This window comes from Limulus polyphemus, unplaced genomic scaffold (genome assembly GCF_000517525.1).
Source record: "Limulus polyphemus unplaced genomic scaffold, Limulus_polyphemus-2.1.2 Scaffold258, whole genome shotgun sequence".
Lineage (NCBI taxonomy): Eukaryota > Metazoa > Arthropoda > Merostomata > Xiphosura > Limulidae > Limulus > Limulus polyphemus.
The window spans coordinates 214,141-223,166 of NW_013665868.1; the positions used below are offsets into that span (position 1 = coordinate 214,141).

General features: G+C 33.3%; 1 protein-coding gene across 2 annotated transcripts in view; it reads right to left on the minus strand.

The window, feature by feature from the left end:
• LOC106478877 (serine/threonine-protein kinase OSR1-like) overlaps positions 1-9,026 on the minus strand; it is a 124,924-nt gene that overhangs the window by 106,565 nt on the left and 9,333 nt on the right. Inside the window, exon 1 of one of the 2 annotated variants that reach the window (XM_022382563.1) lies at positions 8,435-8,631. The exons of the other annotated variant lie outside the window; for it this stretch is intronic. The gene's annotated coding sequence lies outside the window, so the exon portion shown is untranslated. Of the gene's footprint in view, positions 1-8,434; positions 8,632-9,026 lie in introns of those variants that run through there. 2 annotated transcript variants of the gene reach the window in all.

The following is a 9,026-nucleotide window of genomic DNA, read 5'->3' on the forward strand; positions in this document are numbered from 1 at the left end:
ACATACATAGGAAGAAAACCCTTTTCTCATAAAAGGGGGTTCCTAATCAAATTATGCATAGTAATCTCCACTTCTGCATTACAAGTGTTAGATACATATATTTATACTCAAACACTAACTTTGTGTCATATATATCCAAATAAATGTAAATTAAATTCACGACATGGGAAAAAAATCGCAGCCACAAAACAAACTTCCAACACCGGGGTATAAATCATAAAGTGAGCCATCATGTAATGTTAGATATTTGTATTGTGGCTGCGTTTTTTTTCTCTCTCTCTCTCTCTCTCATGCATTTGTCCCCCGGTGAGACAGCGGTAAATCTTCGGATTTACAATGATAAAATCAGGGGTTCGATTCCCCTCGGTGTACACAGCAGATAGCCCGATGTGGCTTTGCTATAAGAAAACACATACACAAACTCTCATGAATTTACTTTTAATTGTACCTCATCTGAGGTTTGGATATGCTGCGTAAGATTTCCGTTATCCTTCCTTATGATGTATTCTCTTCTTTAATATTTAGCTTTTCAACATATATATAAATTAAAAACTATTTATAAAAACAAAAGAAACGTCGCACATTCCGGTCGTTATCCAAAAGTCATAACGAAGATTGCCTGTGGTAATAGCACCCAAAAGTGTTGGGGATATCCCATCTATCACTATCAGACAAAATCAAAAAAGCAGATGAGAAACCAGGAAGCAGTAGTGGAAAATTCAATAACGGTACAGAGTTGAGTGCTTACACCCACAACGTCTCAACTATTACTGCCTTTCACTGTCTGTAGCCAGTTGTGAGAAGGCAGTTACCCTTAAAAAGATGTAATAAAGTTAAAAGTAGAAATACGATCAAATTAAGCCACCCAAAAAATATATATTTCTACCATCCTCCACCCTTAAAAAGGTCTAAAAAATCCTTAAAGTAGAATAAATACCACCCTAATAATTCTACTCTATGTTACTCCCAACTTCCACCCTTTTCTGATAATGACTTGTTAAAAAAAAGATCTTAAAAGAACTACAAGACTTACCTTAAGTAGTTCATATTGTCACATTATTCAAGTATATAGCACGGGATAGCTGAGGCAAGCCCAGCTACTTGAAGTTAGTCTTTCCAGTCCCGGCTATACCGAATAAATTTAACTTGCATATTACCTCTAGTGACAAAAAATGTTTTTCTCGTTGAATATTTATCTAATAAAATATTTTGAAATTTATTATAAAAATTGCGAAAAAACCTTTTTATTTGCCAGTACTTATATCCATTATTTTCTAATTTAGTTATGAAGAATAAAGCAATATCCATAAAAAAAAACGCGCTGTTGTTACAAACAGTTAAAATTCGTTTCAATTGAGACGTAATAACGTCTTTCAGCATCATACGAGGAACCACACTATTAGGGGTGGGCAGACCAAGGATGGGAAAATTAAATGCTCTTCTCTTATCAAAAATATTTAGTTGTACTTTACCATTACTAATTTGATATCTATTATTTATAATATAATACATTCTTTATAAGAATGGAGAAATGCCTTTTAAAAACGTTGAAGTCGGTGATAATGACGCTTGTGCTTATAGAAAAATGTCAATGATACCGTACATTTTAAATCTTTTACGTGTAGTTACCTTTTTTACTTAACACACACAAACAAATAAATTGCTTAAGTCTGTTTCTACTTGTACGTAATGTAATCAGTTGAGTACTAGCTTAATAAATGTGTCATAAAATCTTGTGTGGATCTATAACTGGATAAAATCATTTAAAGTATTAAACACCCTAAAAATGGTAAAACAACATGTTTTTTAAAATTCTTCAGTGAATTATTTGTATGATTTTGAAATGTACTACACAAAATATACCCAGTTCGAGTTCCCAAATTGTATTTATTTCAAGAAGCGTATAAAAAGTTACTTTTATTTAAGTTGTGCGACGTGGTAAAGTATAAATTATCATTACTGTTTATGAAGAGTCTTGTTGCAGGGAATGATAAATAGTCTAGTCGATCCAAGTCTTTCCGATTTTGGTTGGAAACTGTATGAGAAGAAACTAAATGTTATTTAAATCAAAACATAATATTCCCACCTTCTTCATACTAATAGTGTGTGTACATACATGTTTTTTTCTTCCAGAAAGCTACATGTACAGAGAGCAAGTTTAAAGCTACCCTTCTCCTCGCTTTCTACTAATTTTTGTATCGTTTCGTATGCGGAATATTTGTGATGCTTCTGTGACCATAGCATTTAACATTCATTGTTTTTGAAATAATGTCGACTAGAAAAAATGGATCATTTGTGTGCAGAACCATGAACGTTTTACGTCTGCGTTCTGTTGGGACTCCTTATTTTCGTGTTCAGTCCTTGAAGATGGATGTAAATAAAAGAGTGTAGGGGTAAGTCCCACGTGTGCAGCACAGCTCATCGTACATTATACACTTCAACTAATAAGCAATCATGTTTTTACAAATAAAATTGCTAAGAAATACTGCTGTCTTAGACAGAGATGGGTTTTAAAACAGGTCAAGACAGTTTTTCTTTCATATTTCAGTCTGCTGAATTTTTCTGAAACTAAAAACTTCTTTCGAGCACTATATCTTAGATGAAGTAGTTCTTTCATACTGTTTATCCTAGTAACTTTTGGCTTTATATTAAGGTACTTATGTCTTAGGGAAAACATTGAAGCAGTATAACAGACTTTACGTATGCTGTTACTTGAATAAACTTATCTGATCAAATAGTTAAATACACCTGATAGAAATGTCTGTTTCAACCTAGTTAAATACATCTGATATAAATGTCTGTTACAGCCTAGTTTAAATACCTCTGATCCAAGAGTGTCTGTTTCAACCTAGTTAAATACCCCTAATAGTAGTGTCTGTTACATCCTAGTTTAAATACCTCTGATCCAAGAGTGTCTGTTACAACCTAAACATTTGATAAAAAATTGCCTGTTACAACCTAGTTTAAATATCTGATCCAAGAGTGTCTGTTACTACCTGATTAAATTCACGTAATTGTTTGTTCTGACCTGATTAAATTCCATCTGATTGAAGTATTTCTCTTATGGTCTAAATAAACCAATCAGTTTAGACTCTGTCTAGTTCTTTATCACATGGAGTATCATTCATGGTGTCCGTATCGCCATGAGGTTAATTCATAGGGATAGGGGGAAGGGAGACTAACATTTTTAGCCGCGTTATAGTGGCTCATAGAATGGTTCTGAGTTTTTCAAATACAAACTTTCGGATCCTAGCTCCGTCATCTTTTGAACGATTTGAGATATAATTACAGTTTTGCACTCAGAAGGTCAAACACTTTCATGGTACATTTGAAAACGCCCAAGGTCTCATAAATTAATTTACTCTAATCCTGCTTGAGGGTAGACGTGTAGAGATTCTGATAAGTAATAAAATCGAAACGGGTATTCGTGCGCCCCACGCTTGGTATTGCTGATGCACAAAAATATTTATAATAATAGAAGGGCGTCTCTCTGTTTGTGTGTTACCACAATAGCTCCAAGAGGAAAGAACCTAAAAACCCGAAATTTTGCACTCATACTAAGTGGACCCTGAGGGTGTGCATCTGGGTATTATTACTTATCCATGTGTGTGCGCATTTTTTTAATGAGGCATGCTAGCGAAAAAATACAGTGCTTTTTGGTAAAAATAGGTTCCAACAATGGCTTTTTATGTCATGTCGTTTAGCACCAAAAGTATAACCTAATATTGTTGTTAGTCTATGCACTGAAAGTATAAAATGATATGTATAAACTACAAAATTGAAACAAATATTTGTTAATTTCTTAATTTAGTTTCTCTTATTTAAATTTAGAAACGATTAGTTTCAAACTGAATCAATATTTTTACTTACATAATACACTTTATGCACTTGGCTCTAGGCTAGGTTATGTTACACTGTGTCTTTACTTTAGGCTTATTTATTCATTTCTTTAAATCATACCATCCACTAAACTTACAAGGTTTCACGGCCCCCTCGCACCCCGTCACTAAAATCGTAATGGACAGACATTAAACGAATAATTCTATCTTGATAAATGCATTTTGGCTTTTATGAATCTTCTTATTTCGAAAAATCAAGATAAATTAAACGTGACATGACACACACTAGCTTTTATACAAGTTAGATAACGTGACATATAGTGGCATCTATAATTATCTATAATAATTTTATTATTATTGTCTCTTTACGACTTTTTTATGTTTCTGGGAAATAAAAATATGTTTAAATATTTTAGACTGTTCTTCTATCTTAAAATCGGTTCAGAATACACTCGCTGACATATCAACCTAACAACCTGAGCGAAGCCGGGTACTTTCGCTAGTAGCTGATAAAAAAGTTTAAAAAGGTCTTATAGATTACTCTAATCCTGTCTGGAAAAAATTGCAAGTGCCTCGGCTATTCAGGATTCCCTCTTGTTATTATCTTCTTCAGTATAAACTATGCTAAACAGGACATAGGAATTTACTACCGTTATAAGTTTACGATACAAGACTGAAACTAAAGGCTTGTACAATCATATACTATCGAGCATTAAAAATGCTTGTGGTTAACATTAAGATTGCCGGAAAATAATTTTACACGTCACTAAACACTGTGATTACGTTACATTTAGAAGTGGAAAGATGAAAAGTGAATAATACGCATAGTAAAAATGAATATAATTATATTATCCTTAATGTTGATATACAATGTTTCGGGCCAGTGCTCTTACTCAGGTATAACACTACGCCGAAACGTTGTATATCAACTTTAATTAAATATTATTTACATTTTTCCTGTCTTTATGGCGAATTTTTTTCAACAACTTAATCTACATTTCATTTTAAAGTTCTGAATCAGTAACATCATTCCCGTGAACGGTGTAAACAAAAATATCAGGGAAACCTCAATGGCCGCGGCACTTGAAATTCTTTTAAGCAAGACTAGAGTAAATTAATCTATGCGACCATTTTAGCCGCGGCATAACGGCTAATAGAATGGCTTTGATTTTGTTTTTTCAAGTACAAACTTTTAGTTCATAGCTTCGTCATTTCTTGACCGATTTGAGATCTAATTATCCATATTTATGTGCGCCAGCAATATCAAGCATTGGGCGAGCATATACCCGATTCAATATTATTACTCATCAGGATCTCTACCAGCCTTCCCTCAAATTGAAATAATTTGGGCAGGATTAGAGTAAATTAATCTATGTGACCTTGGGTGTGGTCAAATACATGAATCGAAAGGTTTTGACCTCTTGAGTCCAAAACTGTAATTAGATATCAAATAGGTCAAGAGATGACGGAGCTATAAGCTAAAAGTTTGTACTTGAAAAACTCAAGAGCCATTCTATGAGCCGATATGCCGCGGCTAAAAAGGTCGCATAGATTAATTTACTCTAATCTTGCCTAAAAGAATTTCAAGTGCCGGTTAATAAATGTTTGTTCATCTGGCGAAACAAAAACAGCTAATATCATGTTGTAATACCAGAGGGACACTTAGTAGAGGGCATATCTCCGCTAGGCAACGCTGATGATATTCGGCTCTCAAAAAATAGACAAATGTATCCGTAAGTCCAACGTTATCGAAGGACCATTTTTGGCAGGAAGATGAGAAATAAAATTCTATATATGTCCACCAAGTTTCATCAAAATCCGATCATAGTGTGAAAAATCTGTCTCCATGTTAACAGATAAGGATTTTTGGATTTTTTTGACCTATCTGTGATCTTGACTCTTCCAAAATTAATCATTTCTAAGATGGGTCATAGTCCAAATAGTCCGTTCCAGAGAAATCTTGCTGACAAACACACATATATACAGGGATGAAAACACAACATTTTGGGGGCTGAGGTAACTATCATCCATACATTATAAATATCATAATGTCAAATGTAGTATTTGCCTTAAAACGGAAGTTTGGTCTTCTTGTACGTTACCCTGTAGCTAACAAGAAATTATTAACTTTTATATACTTCTGTTTGATAATTTTGGTAATAGGTGCTTTATATTAAAATTATTTTAGAATCTCACCACGTCTGGTAATGCTCCGTCTGACTACCATGAATACTCTGCAGCGTAGATTTAATTGCAAAATTCTTCGTCGCGTGTCTATCATGTATAAAGCACACTCATCCGCCTGAGAACTCTTCACAAGTCATCTAAAGCGTGAGGGCGCTGGTTTCTCAGCCCTCATTTCATCAACTCGATCGCACAGAAAAACACAGGCGGTGCATTGGAGAACTTGACCGGGTATGACTTGGTATGGAATTGCATTAATATCCAGCTGCTTGGTGTATGCCACTTTTGAACAAATATATCGTGGAAATAACTTGGGTTCACGATGTATTTTTCTGATGTTTACTTGGATATCATTAGGCTGCGTTTCCTTTCATAACGTCATATTTTAGCTATTTCGCGATTTAAAAGTGAGCATTAACATTCACACTACGTAGACTCTGTCATGGTTCAGCATGGTAGTGTTACTATAACTAAGAGTTTCACATTTCACCAGCTTTGTTTATATGCCACAACCTGCTGCATTTGATATGATTATAAATAGGCTTTCATGTTTCATATCTAATACTCTGGCCACTCTAACACTGGTACTAGCGTAAAGCCTCTTCTACAGAAGCGCGTAATAGACAGTGTATAGTTGAAATGCTTTTATACACTTGGCTTATTCGAGACTCCAGAAAGCACTTATGCTTAATATTGTTTCGAGGCATAAGTGTACTATTTTAATTTTAAACTGTTTTACATTCTCGTAAAATAATTATAATTCAATTACCCAGCGTAAAGGTTCTAAGAATAATAACATTAAAAGTTAAAGTTGGGTACAAAGGAAATTCGTATAATTGTGATATCTTAGTAAAAGAAGTTCCTATGAACTAGGCTAATCGAAAGGATGACTGAAATTTCAAGTTTTAGGCAGTTTAACGATAACATCCGAGTGATATGTTATCTTAATGCCTGTTATCCTAAAAAACATATTATCCATCTCTTACTTCGTTACTGTTACTTCTATTTTATTCCAAGTTTATCGTTACTTGTATGGTTTATTGAAATGTTTTTTTTACACGCACAGTAATCCTACATTTATAAAGGAATTTCAAGAATATAAGGCTTTGATGCTACTAATATATTATTGTGAATTATTCAATCAAACAAGCTGTTTAAATACTAAAAACTAAATGTTTAGCCCAAGATATCATTCGATTTACCACTTGTTACTGAGTTATACCGGTTTCGGGGAATTACATCCCTCATCAGTAAACCTGGATATCGCCGTATCGAAAGAATAAGGATAGGCTTCACATAGCGGCGAAGTGTAAACTTTATTTATGGTGATTTGAAATGTATTTTATTAACACAGTGATCACATATCTACACTAAAATTTCAAAAATATGCAACATTTATACTATTAATTTATTCTTGTGAATTCTCCAGCTAGATAAGCTAGTATTATTCTTTTGATCTGCTCTTATCCAAAGCTACTGATGAGTGGTGGAATTCTCCGAAACTGATATAACACTATAACTTATAACTAACAAGTGGTAAATCGAATGATACAAGTGGGTTTCACGTTTATTCTATTAGTATTTTAAATTTACTTGGTAACGCATAAGAATACCAAGCTTATCACCTAATGTTATATATAAGAAGTTATAAAAATTACCATCGTCATTGTCATTATATTTTGAAGATTTTTTTAGCTCGTGCGATATTCGTCTTGATTACATGTTGCATACGCTGATAGTCATTGTACGCAGTACGAATCAATTCAGCTTATAACCAGAAAAGAACTAGCTAAAGGCAGTTGTAAAATGAATATATGTGAATTAAAACAAATTCAAAATTCAACATGCGTTAAAATTTTCTTCTGTAACCGACTAAATTCCACATTACTAACAATACTGATAGCTTAATCCCATGTTTGATGTTTTTTTTTATTAAATAAGTTACACTGAAGAGCCTTCAATGAATGTTTTGTACTAGCTTTTAATGTTTTATAACACGCCTTGGCTTAAGTTAAGTCATAAAGCTTTCCCACAGCCGAGAAAGTTGAATACATTGCACGTTTCTTTCATTATGTGATTTCGCTACACATCACAATATTACCAGATTACCAAGCCATACGTTGAATGAATACTTGAGTCACTCAGTCTTACTCTTAGTAAAATAAATGTTTTACGAGTTTTAGTCCTAGTGTTGTACTAGTACTAGTAGTAAGAGTTAAACCGTTACTAATAGTAGTAATACTAAGATCTTTTACTAGTTTTATTTTTCTAATAAGTCATTCTATTAGCCTTAATATTTGAAATAGTTAATTGATTATAGTCCTATTTTTTACTTATGTGAAACCTACGTAAGTTTTATTAATTGGAAATTATTACTAAATATCAATATTCAAAGTTTTAAACAAACTTACCCGAGAAAAGGTGAAACCTGGTTAACTAGGTCGATTAAATAAAATCATGGAAAATGACAGTCGTATTACTAAAACTTTAAAAATTCCCTGAACGAATGTTTTTTTTTAATGCCGCACTTTTGTAGTAACTAAATAGTAATGGTATTGATGCTACTTCCTTGAACATAGTTTAACAAACTATTTGAATTGCACATCATCAGACGGGATATCCTTCGCAAAACATCGTAAGAAATTCATTTCTAAATCACGCAAGCACTACGTAGCGCCCTCACACGGTACTTGAAAGAAAGACAAATTACTGTTATATTTTATGTGAAAAAAAAGGTAGAATCATCAATCCCTATTGTGAACAACTTTATGCGAAAGCGTATGCGCGTTTAGAACAAGAATTCATACATTTGCTCAAATTTGTAGTTTGATCTGTGTAGAATATTTCTTGAAGCTTCTTTTTTCCAACTCGCATAATGAAAGTGATATTTAACATATTAATACAATAACTAGTTAATTGTCTCTTAACTGAATTCCCCTCGACGTGGATTCCTGTACGTGGTGAGGGGACCTCCCAAGGAAGGTTCTGTATTTACAGTTACTT